Source organism: Pteropus alecto, unplaced genomic scaffold (genome assembly GCF_000325575.1).
Source record: "Pteropus alecto unplaced genomic scaffold, ASM32557v1 scaffold3, whole genome shotgun sequence".
Classification (NCBI taxonomy): Eukaryota; Metazoa; Chordata; class Mammalia; order Chiroptera; family Pteropodidae; genus Pteropus; species Pteropus alecto.
In genome coordinates, this window is record NW_006442484.1 from 24555379 (window position 1) to 24574491 (window position 19113).

General features: G+C 36.6%; 1 pseudogene; it reads left to right on the forward strand.

Moving 5' to 3' along the window:
- LOC102886776 overlaps positions 1-19113 on the forward strand; it is a 114122-nt pseudogene that overhangs the window by 4139 nt on the left and 90870 nt on the right.

Sequence of the window (19113 nt, forward strand, 5' to 3'; positions counted from 1 at the left end):
GATACTCAAGTAGCACTGTCCAACAGAAATAAAATGTGAGCCACAAATACAGGCCCACTTATGTACTTTTACATTTTACGAAAGCCATAGTTTAAAAAGTAAAAATAAACAGGCGAAATTCATTTTACTAACATACTTTATTTTTCCTAATTTATCCAATATATTATCATTTCAACATGTAATCAATATTAAAAATTAATAACAAAATATATTATGTTCTTTTTTCATATTACATCTTTGAAATCTACCACGGATTTTATATTTAAAGACTATCTCCATTCGAACTACCCACATTTCAAGGGCTCCATAACCACCGTGGCTAGTGACTACTACATTAAACAGCTCAGCTCTGGGGACAAAGAAATTACCTTTGAGTAATTCAGGATGATGACAGTGATGAAAATGATGACAGCATTGAGAATAGAGAGAAAGGCAAGTGCACGACATTCCACTGGCAGAATTAGCATGTTGGTTTATCTGAGAGAGAGCCTTTGCACTGGTAATATATATTTACACATCTGGCCTTCAGTTGCATTGGAAAGGTGAATCGGTTTACATGAGAGCTGTGATTTTGTTTATATTTCTGTACTCTAAGAAAACTGTTTATTAGTGAAATCTACCACCTTTATCCAAGCCATGAAAACAGTGAAATATTTTCTGGGGCTGATTTCCCTAGTACGGAATGGAAGATTTGTGAAATTTGAGGATACTTGGCAGAATTTAAACCCATTTTTATGTCACAATCAGTTCACAATCAGTTCAATTCAACAATTATTGAATAAGTTCCTATTAATTGGAAGCTCAAGCAATTATCATTTGGAGAGTAAATAAAAGCATAATTTATTAATTTTTTATTTATTCTGCCAGTTATATAATTAGCCAACTGTTGCAGACATATTGTTGTGTGTCTATATGACATAAACGTGTGTAGACAAATTTTATTAGACTTTATATTAAGCCATATTTAGAGGTTATCTATTATGTGTCCTTCCAACTCTCATTTCTTCATTTTACAAATGAAAAAACCGAAAAAGAATAAAGAACTCGCTTAAATGTAGTCAATGGAAGATGTAATGATTTCTTCCTCCTCTCAGGCAAGTGCTTCTTCTGGGGTTCACTTGGATTTTTACATAATTCATTGAGTTTTATCGGCCTTGCTCAATTCTATCCGTTTGACATGAAAAAAATTAAATGAACATTCAAGCACATTTTTAAAGACTGAATGACTAAAGGAGAAGTAAAAGCCAGGTTATTTTTAAGGATATTTCATGGCACTACGTGTATATGTGTAATAAATAAATAAAATATTAATTTATTAAATAATTTCTTATCTTTGAGAATATTTTAAGCATATATATTTCTAGTAAAATGGATTTCAAGCAAAGACCTCAAGGCTCTTAAACAACACTAAATTTGATTTGTCCCAAAACTGCATCTTCATATTAGCAGATAACTCTCTTACTCTTATGAGCATCTTAAACATATCTTTTTAAATGATCTGGATTGACTGTCTAGACTGTTTTAAGTTCCCTGGATAATTTCACAACTCCCTCTTTGCTCTGACAGTGTGCATGTGACCTTGAGTCAAATTAGAGAGCTTTCGTTTCTTCTCAATGCTTCATATGCACTACATACATCACTTAATACGGGAGATTTTTGCTTTAAAAGTATAGGGAAAAAATTTCCTGTTGAGCAATATTAAATGCCACTTAACCAAGATTATCAGGTTATATGACTGCACATTCTCCAGCCCTTTTTTTTTCAGAAAATGAATCCATTGTTATCGCAAGGTAAAGAAATTAATGCATTTTTAATCAAATCAATACACATTTGCTATAACAAACACAATCCATTTGGAATTGAGTGCTATGTTTTTTTTTTTGAAACTAACAAAATCACTGTAGATCAAAAAACAAATATATTGAACTTTAACTAAATATGTATATCTTTGTTACTAATAATAACATGATTTCATCAGGCCATCTAATAAATCTAAAAGATTTGAAAATTCTCTTATTCTGCTTTTTCACATGATGATGTGGGCAATTAAGAATTCATAAATTAATATAAGAATTCATAAATTACATTCCTCCAGGATAAACTCATTTCATGAGAAGTGAGGACCTGCAAAGTTGAAACCCTTTGAGTCAAACAAGGAGTCTTCAATTCTGACACTAAGAAACTTGTATTCTTATAGAATGCGAGCCTCTGAAAAGGAGGGATGTACCCGGAAGCACTCCATAACTTTCTCTAATTATATACAAAGCTGCAAAAGGTCAGAGACTCTTAGAGGTAGTATTCTAATCCAAATCTTCCAATTATAGATTCAGTGTAGAAAGTAAATAAATCTAAACTCTTCCGGAGTTCATTCACGGGTCCAGTTAGCACCTCTTAAGGCAAACTCTCATGAATTTGTTAACACAATTAGCCTCTTAAAAAGCTACCTCATTTCCTTCATATCACTGAAGGAATGTTTGCTGAGGTGCAGTTAAGTGCAATGAGTTAGCCCTTTAGGCCTTGAGGTGTTGTCAGCTTTAGCTTTCAAAGATTTGGTGAGCGAGTCTGTATTCCCCCTGCTCAGAACCTTCGTGACTTTATAGACTTCAATCACATCCCCACCAGCCTTCATCTTTCATGTTATTCCATCCAAACTAAAGACATCCGAAGACTTGAAATATTTGGTAGCATTCCCTTTCATTTCCAGCCAACACAAAAATAGAGGGTTCCATTGTACTCTCAAGGAAAAAAAGTCTGTTTTTGGTACTCGAGGCTCTCTCAAAAACTGAGATCTTACAGAGTATGTATCTATAGAAGATATAAGAATGTGAGACACTTAGGCCTACAAGAGACACAAATCCAAATACTTACATCCACCCTCACCTTCAAAAGACTCCTCCTGCTAGCAGCAGCATTTCTGAAGTGGGAATGCTAACCCAGTTCCTTCTTTTGTATGTATTGAGGGAAACCATTGCCAGAGGAAGAAAGTATACTGTTGCAAAATATTTATTCTTTCTTTTCCAAATAGATGTTGCTGATTTCTTTGAGTTAACAAATTCTATGGATTTTTTTTTTTTCATGTAACAATACTTTTTCTAGCAGGAGTTATAAAATGCAAATGTCTCTGACTTAATTTATCAGTTATCTAGATCTCACTGTGAATTGCTTTAATCACATGGTTTTTCTTACTGATACTCAGATAAGATAAACACTAAAAGAACTCTGAGCTTTTGACTGGAAGAATAAAAATAGAAGCACAAGGCACTAACAAAAGGGTCAGGTTTGAACTGGCACATTAGTAAAAGGTGTTGGACCACCAGTGAGTAATCTAAGGTCCATGATCCTTAGATCAGGAGAGAAGAGAGAATACAGGCAGAAGAGACAGAGGAACGTAGGAAAGAGGCCAATGTACCCAGACAACTGTAGTTACTTTCAAAAGAACATTTATTGAAATTTTACATACATTATCTCATTTAATTCTCACAACTGTCTTGCAAATTACAGATTATTATGCCAATTTACAGATATGAAATCTGAGGCTCACAGAGTCTAATGAAGTTTCAAAGGTCACACAGTTAATCTAACAATTACTGAATATTATATACTAAATACTTTAAATAAATTTTCTCATAGAATTCTCACAATAATTCTACAAAGCAGATCTTACTATCTGCAGTTTAAAGTTGAGGAAACAGTGACGTAGGGAACTTTTTCTGGATATTTTCCAGGATCCAGAGCTAGTAAATGACAAAACTGGGATTAAAGTCCAGGTTTTTCTGACTCCACACCCAACGTCCAAATCACTATCCCTCTACCTCAAAGTCAAAGTTTTTCTGCTACCCCACAGCAGCCCAGCACCTTGATAGTGAGAACACTAGTCTGCTGGTCGGGTCCTTGAGTCAGTGATTTTTTTTGTAACGCCACCTCCCTTCTTTGCCAGTTAAGATTACCCAGTAAATTATCACACTATCCTCAGCTACACATGTGTGCTCATAAAAGCCTTTGCCGGGAAATCAGGTGTCATGAGCATTAGTTCCAGACTCTCCAATAACTAGTTGTACGTCTTTGCATCAAACATGGGACTCCCCAGGAACAAAGTCACATCAATGAAATGAGTGGATGCGAGCCCTCGTAGCACCAAAATTCATAATCTTTTTGCAGTCTTCTGTCAACTTGGAGCATTTCAAATCTTTTCCTAAGTATTAAAACTCAGTGTATATTTAGCAGGTATATTTAGAGATGGAAAATAAGAGTAGAGGATTTGTTGTTTCCCCTGACACACACAGCATTATTGGGGATAACCTAACTATTGATTCTTGGTGTAGATCTTCCACAATATTAGCTTTGAGGCTTGGTTTGTGTTTAATTCCTTTTGCAAACTTTGTCACCAAGAGTAAAGCACTTTTTCATTCACCTTCTGTTGAGTAGAGAATATATGCCAGGAACTTGAGGAATAAACATGAATGTTGACATATGAAATGTGCCCTGTGGGAACTTGCAGTATAGAGGAGGGGCCAGACAATTAATTATTATAGCTAGCTAATGTTTAATGAGCATCCAATATATGTCAGGCAGTGTTCCAAGCACTTTACATGAATTATCTTATTTAATCCTCATGTCAGCCCTATGAGGTAGGTACTAGTGATATTCTCATTTGATAGATGAAAAACTGAGTCTAAGGGAGTTAATTAACATATCTAAAATCACATAGATCATAAATGCTGGAGTTGGGGCTGAACTTCAGGATTTAGGATTTAGCTTATATACTTGCCCTCCCTGCTATGTTATTTTCTTGTAGTCAGAGTTGAGATAAAGGTCTCCATGGGAAGCTATGGGAGCTGAAATAAGGAGCGCGTGACTTAGCTAGGGTTTCAAAAATTTCTGGAAAAATATTTCTTGGGTTTGATGTCATGGATTTTTTTTTTCCTTTGGAGAGGATCTTTGCCACAGTATTGATTAGCAAATACATTGGAACTAAATACTATTTACTTTTCATAACATTAATATCAAGACTGAGAAATTTTTCATTTCATTCAAGAAAAAGGGATTTGGGAAAACTCATCCACATTGGAAATTACTTATTCAGGTTATGTGTTTTAATTCATCACAAATTTTAAAACTATTAGGACAAGTTATCATGAGGATAAATTCTAAATAAGTACAAAGCTATGGGGCAAAGGATAAACTTACTGTCCTCATGGGTCTTTTTTTTTTTTTTTTTAGAGCTAATTGAAGCTTAATTGTGCTTTAAGAAATTTTTTAAAGAATTTTAAAATTTTGCTTTATTTAAAGAAAAACAGAATACTAGTAATATCCTCATTTGATAGATGAAGGAACTGAGTCTAAGGGAGTTAATTAACATGTCTATCACACAGATTGTAAATGCTAGAGTTGGAATTGTACTTCAGGATTTAGGGGGAAAGTGTTTTCTGAAAACACCAACCTGAGACTCGGTCAACACTGAAGTTTCCTTTTAACATTCTTGGCCAGCCTTATCTGACCAATTTCTGTTATTTTTCTGAAGCACAGCTCTCAATTCCGACTTCATCCTTCTCCATTGTTATGTTGTTCAGTTCAAAATCAAAGGTGAAATTCAGACTGGAGAGTAAAACTAGACTTGTCCATGGGATACATTTGTGGGAGTCAGAAAAGCAAGGGAGTAGGAGCCAGAGCTTCATTGCCTGTTATTATCCCCCTGTGACACCACCAAATACAGCCAGTCATGTAAGCTCTGGGAGATAGTGAAATTCCAGAGAGCATTCTCACCATAAGAAAGGTGGCAAGGAAATCAAAATAAATAACACAATTTTTAGGCACGTGCCCACGTGTGCTATGACAAAGCGTACTGACAAACTCCTACCGCACCCCTAAGGCAGAGTGTGAGCCATGCCTGACCTTGAAAACAATTCTTAGGTCATTAGGCACCATCTGTAGATTGAAGCCTAGACATTGGCTGGCTGGGCCTTCACAGTACCATGCACCAATTGACAAGAGCTTTTAGACTTATTCTCTTCACTTTCTTTCTCCCACTTAAACTGTGGCCCGTCTACACCTCCATAAATCCCCAAGGTAGATTTTACTTACCTACTTTTTACCTACTTACCTCCCAGAAAATTGTTTGTTTTTAAAGATGACTTCCTGAGAATAGCCGATTAGGAAAATTCTGTGCCTTGAAATGTCACTAATTGTTTTTTCATTTCTGTCTAGCGTTTTGCATGCTTCAAAATGCCTTTGAGGTCTTTTACCAAAAAAAATCTTTTTATATTATCCTTCTAATCACATCACTGTTTTTTTTTTTTTATAAATTTATTTCATTCTAGTCCAGCCAAAAAGCAGAGGACCAAATAAAACTATCCCTTGATGTCACTTTCAATTCCATTATCCCATGAGAATTTTTACTAGAAGTATTGGGGCCGACAAAGAAAAACAACTATAAAAGTGAAATAGTATTGGATCAGATTTAACACAAAGAAAAAAATCATAACGATCTGAGTAAATTAAAACTAAGACTTTGTGTAATCAATGCCATCCTACGGTAGACTTTGAGAGTAAACTAATTCTGCCTTTGAGGATAGAATATTCAACTTGATTATTTCTTGAGTTCCTTCCTATGCAAAGACAATTTTATTTATAACTTAAGTCAGTGTTCCTCAAAATGAGTTAAGGTACCATCACTTTAGAATTACTTATGGTATTCACATATATTAAGATTCCTAGGCCTCACCCTAGAATGTATATTTTTAACAAACCCTTAATTGATATTTATGTATCCTAAAATTTAAGAACAACCACTAAATTAAGAAATTTCAAAACATTATTGCTAATTGTTTCTACATAGATGCACATTAGGCATCCAGGTAGAAATCTTAGCTCCCCGAAATTGGCCCCTTCTGTCAATACCAAATCACAATGCTAAAGATCTCCGAAAAAAGAAAGTGATCTAATAAAAATCCCTTAATCTTTTCATCTGCTGAAGCACTAAATTGATTTTTAAAAAACTTATCGTAAAATGTTTAAATACTAAAGAGCCTCGGTTTTTTTTTTCTGAACCAACTCTCTCTCTTTACTTAAGAGGAAACTGAGAGTAAGTTACAGCTTACCCAAGGTCAGTCAGCTAAGAAGGTAAATGGAAGGCTTAAAAGGAACCTCTTAGCTCCTGTTCCAGTACTCATTCTACTTCACAAGGTGAATTTCTATCTATGTGGACTATTTCCACAATATGTTTTCAATAACTGTTCTTTGATTTATTTGTTTTAATAACTAAAATTTATTTTTAAACTCAAAGATGAGCAAGTCACAAAATGTACCACTCAGTATACAACTCAAATTTAATTAAAATTTTAGCAAGATCATCTTTTAGCACCTAGTGTAGGTTGTAGCTACAATATTTTAGATAGAATGATCAACCAATTGATCAATCAATAAATAGTATACAGATGATAGACATACACATACGGTGGCTAAATATTCTTGAAGATATTTCTAGGAGAGCTAATGAATATCCTAGAAACAGCATCTTTTTGTCACTCTGCTTATATATTGCATCAAATATTCATGTATTCATTCATTTAACCAATATTTGTTGAGTGCCAACTATGTGCCAGGTATTATGCCATTCCAATGGAGTTGTATCTTTTGTGGAAATTGGGTTCTAGGGTCAGTGCTTAAAGCAGAAATCACATAGAATCAAACTTATCCCTGGGAAAAAAAAATCCATTAAAAATGTTTATAACCCCATTTTCCCTTAGTTCTTTCTCTGACCAAGCACCAGATGAAGCTGTTAGCTTGTTTTTAGTGGCCATGTTGTATGACAATTAAGTCTTATTAAACATTTGAGTCGCCCTTGGTACAGAAAAATACTCAGTGTGAGAAGCACATAAGAACTGAGATCAACCCAGGGAACAACCTAGGTTCACATCTCCCATCTCTTGCTCATTTATTAGGTGGAACAGCAAACAGAACCATCCACCCATTTAAATTATATTTTCTCTCCTTTATTTCCAAGTAGTTAGAGTTGAATTCAAGTAACCTAAGTTTAAGTATGTTAGGACCTCTTGCCACTGGTCATAATATGCATTACCCTGCTTAATTTACATGCTATTGTCTTAAAATGGCCCATTTGCACCCACCGCAGGGAAAACTATAAGAGATTTTTTTATCCAGAAGGGAAACCTCAGGTTCAAACTCTCTAGTACCAATATTTTCAGTCTGCTATTGAATGACATGCCTAGTGTTTCACTATCTTCTTGACCTTGACCCCCTAGGCCTCACCCTAGCAACTCAAACAGCTACTGACCCCTAGTAGTGTGTTCTCTGACTTTAAGACTGCTGATGCCTTTTCATGGTGCTCTCTAAGCTGTCAGGCCAACAGTGAATCCCAACTTCCTCTGACTTTCGTAGTATTTGTTTTTTATCATGGCCCTATTCTCCACATGAGCCCCAAATCCTGGAACAACTCCAAAAAACATATATGGATCATTTATAAAATTTGGTTATACTTCTATAGTTTATCCTATCAAACTGCTAAACTCTGAGAAGGGAGGGAGAAATTGTTTCCAGAAACTGTTCAATTCACAGCCCATTTATCAACAGTATGGAACAAAGGATACCATGTGGCATTCAATTATGGGGATTCTTGTCCCTGAAATATAGGATTGACAGCAACAGCTTATTTCATAGGATCTTCTAATTGGAGGTCATTAAATCCAATAACTACTTGATTGGCTCTGAATTAGGAACCAAAAGATGAAAGACTCCACATCTCCCATCTCTAATCTTATGAGCCACTCAACCTAAATCCTGTGCTTTATTGTCAAGCAGCATTCCACAACTACATGGAGCAGCATAACAAACCCTAACCAGATCAAGCTCACTCAAGCTATGGTATAACAGCATCAGAATTAGTAACTTCCAGACTTGTGATCACAAGCCACGAAGAGCTAACATTTCTTTAGCTTTGGAAAATCTGAAAATACCATGCTACCAAGAGAAATAGTAATTGGACAGCTGGCAGCACTGAAACTTGGGACTTAGTAAGTAGTACTTTATTTTGTTTTGTATTCCCCAGTTCTCATTATGTTTCATGCCCCTATCCTTTTCAATAAACATATCTTAATGAAAGATTTTAAGGAAAAAAAGTTACTAGAAACATGTAAAGAAATATTATTTAATACATAAGTGGTGATTAAATGTGAGCACACCCTGAGGGCAGAAAATGGATACCTCTGCTAGGAATTTCAAAGCTAATAAATACGGCAATATAAATACACCATTAAATTGCACTGTAACCAACAAACAGACATATGAATTATTGAGCCATACATAAACTTTAGGACCTGACCGTAGAGAAGGCCAAAAGAAAACAAAAAAAGGTTCAAATTAATTGAACAAGTAATAGGATCCAGGAGAGTAAAAGATTTAAAAATGAAATAGCTGAAGCACTGAGTATAGATTCTCAAGAGAAGCATCCCAAGTAGAAAGAGAGAGCAGAAGAGAGGCAACATGAAAAAGTTCAGAGGTTATTCTAGTAAATGCATACCTTGTGGTTGAGATCTCAGCACTGACACTAGTTTGATTCTGAAGATAGAATATTTCTAGAAGCATAGCTATAGAAAGAAAATAGGATTCTCTTTTGAATATAATACATAGAATTGTCTATGTACCGTACTTCAAAGTCTACCATAGGCTTCTGCTTCCGGCCATGGTAAGTATCAGGGACCAGATTTATCTCTCAACTTAATAACTTTAAAAAACAAACTAAACATGTGAAACAACATTTTTCAGACATTGAACAGAAAGCCCCAGACAGAGATCTCTGAGTGAAGGGAAACAAACCAGGTGAGTTCTACCTCGATCATCTCCTTTTGCTGCCCAGAGAGAGTTTCTAGGCTGTAACAGAGAGGAAACCTAAATGGAGCCTGGCTTTCTGCCTGAGTTGAAGAGCTAGAGTTGATTATTTAAGAAGGGAGGCCAAGGTGGCCAGATTCATAACATCGTATCTGATATATCTGAGGGGAGAGCTGCGCAGAAATCGAGCTTGAGATGTCGACAGAGGACTCCTCTGTTTCTTTACCTGAGTGCTTACCAGCACAGACATGCAAGGAAACTACTGCAGCCAGGAAAGAAAAAAAAAAAAACAGGGAAAAGAAGCAATCCGTGGAGCTCACATATCTCCTGGAACAGTTCCACTTCCCTACTGCCTCCACCAGAGTGGAAATTTTTATAAAACACAGGGCATCAGCTAGGGTACTCATAGACTATTGACTCAATAATGAGGAAAAATTATCCCTTAAGGTCACTCTGGTCCCACCTAACAAAGTTTAAAAATAAGCCTATAGGATCAAACTGTTCCCAAGTAACTTAAATGTGTCCAGGACAGAGTTCAAGAATATTTTTTTAAAATACAAAAATATCTAGCATTCAAAAATATAAAATTCACAGCATTTGGCATCCAATAAAAAATTCACCAAGTATGCAAAGAAACATAATGAGGCAAAAAACAATTAATAGATACAAATTCAGAAATAACAGGTGATAGGACAAGTGGACAAAGATGTTAAAACAGATACTATAACTATATTCTATATGTTCAAGAAGGCAGAGCAGGGTTTCTCAGCTGTGGTACCACTGAAGTTAGGGCTAGGTAATTCTGTGTTGTGAAGGCTGCCCTGTGTATTATAGGTTGTTTAGCAGCATCCCTGCCCTCTACCCACTAGACTCCAGTAGAATTTCCCCACTCCACCCCACCCCTGTAATAACACAAAATATCTTCAGGCATTGTTATATGTCTCCCAGGTGGAAAGGTGGGAGGGTGCGCAAAATCACCACTGGTTGAGAACCATCAAGGTAGAGGAAAACATGAGCAAGTTAAGGAGAGAAATGGGTAATATCAAAAGACCCAGTTAAAGTTTCTATAGATTAAAAATACAAAGTCTGAAATGAAAAATACACTAAACAAAATAAATAGCAGAAGAAATAAATTAGTGAACCTGAATATAAAGGAATAGAAACTCTCCAAAATGATACACAGTCTACCGTGTAGTATAGTTATTTATTACAGCAGATGTTCCGTGAATAGAGTAGCTATAGGACTATTAGAGAATATCAGCTATAGGGCTATTGTAACAAAGCAGTATAATAAAAGAGGATAATAGGGTAAAAAATAACAATAGTGATGGTAGGAAAGTAATACAATTTCTACCAATATTACTAATATAGAAGTAGAAGGACCAGCTACCATTGAGTCTTTTGTACCAGACATTTAGCCAAGCACTTTACATGCATTTTCCTTTCATATTCATACACACAAGAAAAAATCCTAATAGATAGGTGTTACTCTCCCCTTTTACAGATAAAGAAGCTGAATCTCAGGCAGTTTAAACTAAAGATCACAAGATCATAATATCACACAGCTACTAATGGCAAAAAAAAGAATTTGAGCTCAAATCTATTCTACTATAGAGCCTGCGCTCTTCTTAATCACTGGGCTTAACGATACAAAAATAATTGGTTCAAAGAAAGACATTTGAGCAATATTTTGAAGAATCAAAGTAAAATTTGATAACCAGCTTGGGTGTGGAAGAAAGAAAATACAGAAAATGGAAAGTATATTATTCAAGAAATAGCAGAAGGGTCAAAAATATAGATAAAGCTATGTATATGTACAGCCCATAGAACTTTAGAGCTGGAGGGAATATGGAAGATAATCTCTTCCATACACAGATGCTTACACGTGCACAGACACACAGACACACAGACACACACACACGCACACTTTCAAACAGTAAAATAAATACAGATCTAGAGATTTGCTTTCCTTCCTTACATTTGTGGAGTTTTAAATGACTTGCTTAGTCTCCCCAGCCGGTTAGAGGCTATGCCAAGACGGAAGCTCTAATTGTCATGCTCTTTCTACTCCAACACCCTGCTTCTGCTGAATAAATATGTAAACATGCCTATCCCATGCCTAGCACATGGCAGATTTTTAATAAATATTAGATGTTTCTATTAACAACCAATTAAGCCATTCAAAACGACTTATGTATATAGACACAGCATGACTGCATGGGAGCAGATCCATTCTGAAACTTTCTCAGCTTTTTCTTCATGGAATAATCTTATTTACTATCAAATGATGTAGACAAGTCACAGTGACCGGGGATTATTTCCCTTTATATAGTGTGTTCTTGAAATCTTGTCACATTAAAGTGCCTAACACTGAGCAGAATGGGAATAAAATAACCATCTTCACATAAACAGCATTATCCATGTTTACAGTACTTTTCATGGGAGGGATCAGCTGATGAAGGCAGCCAGTCTGAATGTATAATTACAGGAGCATGACATAAACCGGGTGAGCCATTCTCCACAGGACTCTGTATTATTCAGATCCTTTATCAGCCCTGAACCAAAAGGCTGGCCTGAATCGCTTTATCCCCACATTCTGCTCACACAATTGGTTAGCCCAGTTAGAGATGGCTTTCTCTGCATGCAACTGCTGTCCCAAGGAACATGTGAAATGGTTTGACTTTAAAGTGCCTCTCCATCGCCCTTGGCACCAACATTTCCTAATGTTTATGTTTTGAGAGGAGAGCGCTGGTGATAAAGCTCTCGGTCACACGGAGGTGCCTTTTTGCTCTGGCAGTTCACAAGATCTTCAGTTTTATTTAATGGCTTAACTGCCTCATAATTGCTCATATTCAGCTGTTCCTAAGCTTGAATGATCTCAGCTTTTAATATGCCTTGTCTAATTTTTAGCCACATCAATCTATACAAATAGCTCATCACTACTCTGAAATGCTAATGCTTGTCACATATTTCAATCGCCTCTATAAGACCTTGTTCCTGTGTTCATAAATCTTGTTAACATTTCAGGACCTTTATTTTCTTGTCCAGTGATTCAAAGATATATACACATATATGTAAAAGGCCTAATCTTCTCCAAGAATGGCATTCTTTTAAAATATGACATAAAAATGATAAGTGACCTCTTTTTTCACTAAATATATGACACTATTTGTAATTATTTGTAGCATTTTACACCTTCTTCCTTATTTTTAGGGTTATTCATTTGTTTTTCTTAACCCCTCTTCTTGCTGTAAATACCTTGGGATAAACCAAGGAGATAAATAACATCTATTATTTATAAATAACATCTAATGGGACATGGGGGAGCCAGAAATTGGGTGGTCAGAGGCTACTCTGCAAGATGGTATCTGAACTGAGGGCTGAAAAATGGGAATAGTTGCCCACTGTAAAGACTGGTTTGACACTCCCACTTTCTGTAGGAGAACAGCACGCTAGTTATCAGTCACTATGTGATGGTGACCTATTTCATCAGAATATTAATTTCTTCAGCAAGGTAAATAATGACATCATCAGAAGGGGGTGGGGCAATAATAAGAAAATTTTCCAGAGATCTCTGAGTCAACTTGAAGTAAGGACTCCACTGTGAAATGCTCCCAAATTAGGGCAAACCAGATTTCAAGTGGAGATCCACAAACGTCTTCTAAGAGGCTGATACTGTATTTTTCTATTTGTCAATAAGTATATGCTGATCCATTAGCCTCTCCAACTACACTGAGAGTTCCTCCAAGGTAGAAACTCTTTCTCAAATGTTACTTTTGTGCCTCTGTTTTTTATCCTTGATTGTGTATCACCCACTGAAATACACCCACTGAGAATCCAGAGACCCTATTGATCTTATTCGCAGCAGCATATCCAACCTCAGAAGAGAGTGCATAGTAGGCACTCAACACGCTAAAGAAGTGAATGGTACCAACCTGGTGTCAGTGTGGACTTAAATCGGTTGCTAGTAAGATTGTATGGCTATTGGGTCTAAAGGGGAGGCTTTATAACTAACTTAAATAGGTAATATCTATTTTTAAGACCAGTAAAATGCCCTCACAATAAGTGACCATTACAATGCATGCCAGAAACTCAGAACCAGGGAAAAAAAAAAACAAAAATAATGGCCATAAGAACTCTCCTTTATTAGCTGTGCTCTTATAGGGCATTTTCAGAGCACCACTATTGATTGTAGGACGGACTACCAAGTGGCTCTCACCTCGCAGACCTCCTCCTCCTTATACCCTATCCTATGATGAGAATATACAGGGTTTCTCTCTCTTTCCAAAAACCAAATAGCGTATACCACCATGATTGAATGTTTAGTGCGTTTTTTCAATGCCTACATGTAAATATCTATTTTCCTTAAACCCAGTGTCATTACCTTCAAGGGCACAATCATCTACAGGACTGTTTCAGTTGTGTCTATCAGAATACATCATCACCCAAGCGATATAAATCACTTACAGATCATGGTCTTCCCTGAGAGCCGAAAAATAAGGTACTTGACATAATTCATAACTGCATTGACTGGACCTTCCACAAATGTTCCAATAAAAGAATTGTTCTCTCTTTCTCCTCAAGTACTTATTACTCTTAATAATACCTGTTATGACTGAGGCCTTTAGCAAAAAGAATGTTAGCTTAAATTGTATGTTGTTAGTTATAATTTCCCTGCTGGGAAAAATGTTGCCTAAGTAATAAATACATTTTATTAATAGAAAAGTAGGTCAGAATTTTTTTGAAAGTTCATTCTCCAACTACTTGTCTCCACTTTCCCTAATTTGTGCTACCTTCCAAAAGCTGCAGGTGTTCCCAGGAATGACTGTAGCAGCTGGGGTAGAGATCTTCTTACAAGACCAAGCCTAGAAGAAATACTTGGAGGTTGGTCTCTTGTGTTCTGGTCCCCTTTTCTGCAACAATTTACCTCTATTTGGGTTCTCTCCCTTTTCATGAATGTCACGTGGCATCATTATCTGATAAACTCACTCACATTAAAACATCAGAGATATTAGAAGTTTAGAGTGTCACTATACTCAAGAGTATTTGTGTTTCAGCAGAAGGTGTGGGAAGGAAAGAGCAATGTTTAAAACAAAGAAATAAACTCTTAATGATGGAATTTCAAGTTTTTTCTAGCTACTTGTAAGATCTAACTACGTGCAGATCTGAGGCATTTATTTTTGTCAGTCAGTCACCAAATATTTTTTGAGGGCTATTGTGTGCCAGTCACTGAGCAAGGGGCCACAGATATTAAAATATGGGAGACCTAGTCCCTGACCTCACAGAACTTATAATGCACAATTTGCTTGATTTTGGTTCATCTAAGAACACTGGACTCTGATTCAACATTTTGGCCAATAACCTTCAAATACCCTTTACTTCTTTCAAGGCCCCCAAACTCCCAGAAGTTTCAATACTAATTTCATCTTAAAAGCATTACCTAGTTCTGACTTCTGTGAAATCTTTGATTTCTCTTCAGCCTCTGTGGAAGAAAAGACAATATGCTAAAAGCTTTCCAAAACTTTTTTCTGAAAGCCTTCAGGGTCCCTTTCAAACTTATAAATGGGGAGACCCCCTTGAATAGTCTCTGTGTAAAATGATCCTTGAGGTAGAAGTAGCAGCTTTCTTCAAAGAGGAAAGGTGCTCAGCACATTAGAATGTGAGACACCTCTCCTTCCAGCAGCTCCTCACAGAAATTAGTAACAGAGCAACTGACTCTGAGCTTAAGACAGCTTGGAGAATACCAATGGTGTAGAAAATGTAATTAGTATCAGTAGGCATTAGGATAACTGCATCAGATGTTTACACCCAGTCTCCATTCCGATTATCAGTGTCCTGCCTTACCCCTGGACATACCTCTTTTAATATAAATATAAATTCTTTATACATATAAATTCATATAAATTCACATAAATTCTTTCTGTTTTTACTCAGATCGCTAAATATTTTTTCTATTTTGCTCAGCCTCATCAATTTAAACATGGAGAGTACATCTTGATCTCATCCTGAACAAGACTGGGGGATAAAAGGTAATTTTTCCATTGAAACCCAGTTTGCCATCAAAATACAATGAAAGTTATCAAAGAAGATAAGTGACAGGCTAAAGACACATTCTCATATGATCTGAAGGTTCCAGGTAAAATTTCAGTGGCTGTATGGAAGCCTCGTGGATGTCAACAGTGGTCAGATGTGTGTTGAACCAAATTTGTGGTTGTAGTGAAGGAAAAGGATGTCATTTTGGAGCAAACACCATTCGTAAATTTGAGAACAGCTGATTTAAATTAGTAGGCTGCATAAAAACTTATTTCTGGAGATAATTTTCAGGGCTGCTATAGCAGACTTTGAAGACCAGACCAGGAATTAGAGATACTTTTAAAAACTGTTTGATCTATATATAGGGAAAATAAGCTATATAAAGGAAAAGGAAGTAAAATCCTCAGTTGGTTCTATATGGAGGAGCAAAGTCTTCTCTAGTAATTTTTTGCATGTTGTAGTTACTTTAAAATGACCAAGGTTAATAGTTGAAGCATCTAAACAATACTACAGGTCTTTAGAAGACTACAGATCAATGGTTATTAGGATACTTGGGAGATAAATGTAGACAGGTTTACAAATCTTAGTAATGACTAAAAAATGCTGGTTAAAAAAAAAAATAGACGATAATGATCAAGACTTTAAGTTTTACTTTGGATTTAAGCCAAAAAAAAAAAAAAATCCACATCTAAATTTGACCTACAACTTTGATCTCTACACATCTATTTTAAGTGGTCATCATCTATCTTCTGCCTTAAGCTTTTATGATTACTAAATGTGTACAAGCCTCTCTTGCTGCTCTCTCCAATTCCTTTCTTGCGAGGAGACAGACAGGCCATATTCGTTGCACAAAGGAAATTCCTCAGTGTCACACCCCCCACGTAGATACACGTATTCTTTCCATACCACCTCCCTTACACTGCCCGCATATGTCCTCAGGAATCATAATGAGTGAGTAAGGAGTCAAGTAATTCATTTTTTTCAAAATAGAGCAATTGGTCAGTAGTCCTTGCTCAGGAATTGTTTCCATCTCTCTGATCCAGAATATTCTACTCTATTTCCTTCACCAGGCTAAATTCTACCCATACTTCAAGGTTCCATTCAAGTTCTAACTTATCCATGCATTTTTCTTGATCTTGAAAGTTAAACACTTTCCCCCAAGCCACATGGCCCCCACAGTGAGGACAACATTGTCAATAAAGAGTGTGACTTTATTTGGAAACAGGGTTTTCCAGATATAATTAGTTAAGATGAGATCATACTGGATTAAGGTGGGCCCTAGTCCAATGACTCATGTCCTCACAAGAGAGACACAGAGACATGAATACACAGAGGGAAGACAGCCATGAGAAGAAAGAAGTAGACTTATGCTGTCACAAGCCAAAAAATGCCAAGGATTCCCAGCAACCATCAGAAGCTAGAAGAGGCAACCCGCACCCCCCCACCCGCCACCCCACCCCACCCACACACAAAGATTCTTCTCTAGAGACTTTCAGAGGGAGAATGGCTCTGCTGACATCTTGATTTGGGACTTCTAACCTCCAGAATTATGAGAGAATAAATTTCTTTTGTTTTGGGCTACCTAGTTTGTGGTAATTTATTACAGCGACTCTAGGAAACTAACATGTGGACTATGTCTTACATTTGTACTTCTTCAGCTCTCGCAGAGTTTCATGTTTATGGTTGGTGATTAACAATCAATGATTGTCGACTAACAGTAAGACACTTTATGATAATTGTGAAAGTTGGGGGAACCATAACAGCGCTGGCCTTTAAATGGAGACAATGGACCATTCTCAAGATACCTGTAAAGCACAAGAGCCTTATTAGTGATTTCCCAATGCTAAAGATGGATTCAAGTCTAAGAGGTGGACAAGTCCTGAGGTTTTGATGGATTTGTTATCTGGAGGGAGGGTTACTACATCAAATATATGCTCTATTCAAAAGCATTTTCTCTCACCTACATACTATCTATTTACTCCTCTTAAATGGGAGCTGTAGTATTATAAGCAGAGGTGAAGATTCTCTTTAAGAATCATTTTGCTCCAAGCCTTTGATATGCTAACATAATTATTAACTTCCAAAACCATATATAGTTTTCAAATATCCCATATTTATTTAATCACAAATTATTTTAGGTTATAGAGAATACGCAGGGAATAATATTTTGTTATACATGGTGGGAAGCCGACCTAATTAACTATGCTTGCCTCTCGTCTTGAGATTTTTTGGACTGAAAGTAACAGGAAAAAATGATTCAGAATGGCTTAAATGGTAAGAATGATTATCTCACATAACAAGAAGTTCTTCTTTAGAGGTCTCCAGGAATGGATAGTTCAGTTGATCAGTGAAGTCATCAGGCCCCATGAACTTTTATCTCTCCTCATTGCCTTTCTCAGTATATTGTGGTTCCCCTCATGATTGCAGCAGCACCAGCCATCACAACCATATATGCCAATGTCTATAAGGAAAATAAAGTATTTTTCACCCATGTCACTTTATGTCAGAGAGGTAAATATTCCCCAGAAGCTATCTGTCTAATTCCTTTATATCTCATTGGCCAAAATTGTGCCATACTTCCATGCTTAACCCAACCACTGGCAAGCGGAACTAAGCCACCATCACTGGCTTAAGTCACTCACAATCATTATTCATTCTCATGAACGGGAATGTAGCCTCCAAGCATGAATGAGTCACTCTCCCATGACAGTGTGGAGGAAAAAACTCAACAAAACCATGGTTCTGTCAGTGTGGCAGATAATGTTGGCTGGCCCCTCATCAGCCCCCCACCCCTTCCATACCAAAAGAACCACCATTTTGTGCAGAAGAGTGATGTGTTTAGCCCCTATATATTTGAATCTTGATTAGCTAAGTCATTCTTAGAAATCTCACTTATTTTTCCCAAATACTACCTTTCCCAGACTCTTAGTGTGGGTGACATATTTCAGGTCAATGAGCCATGAGTGAAAGTCTTTTGGGGCCTTCTAATTATCCGTATATCTATATCTCTTTACATATCTGTCAGTCGAGAGAGAGTAAGAGAGAGAGAAGGAGAGAGAGAGAATTAGCTTAACTAACTTCTTTCCCCACCTCCCACCTACTCCCACCCGCCACTCTTCTTTTCTGCCTCTGAATATGGCCATGTTGCCAGGAGTTGTGGCAGCCACCTTGTGGCCCTGAATTAAGAAGCATAAGAGCCAATGACTGAGAATGACTGAACAGAAGATGGAAAGAGCG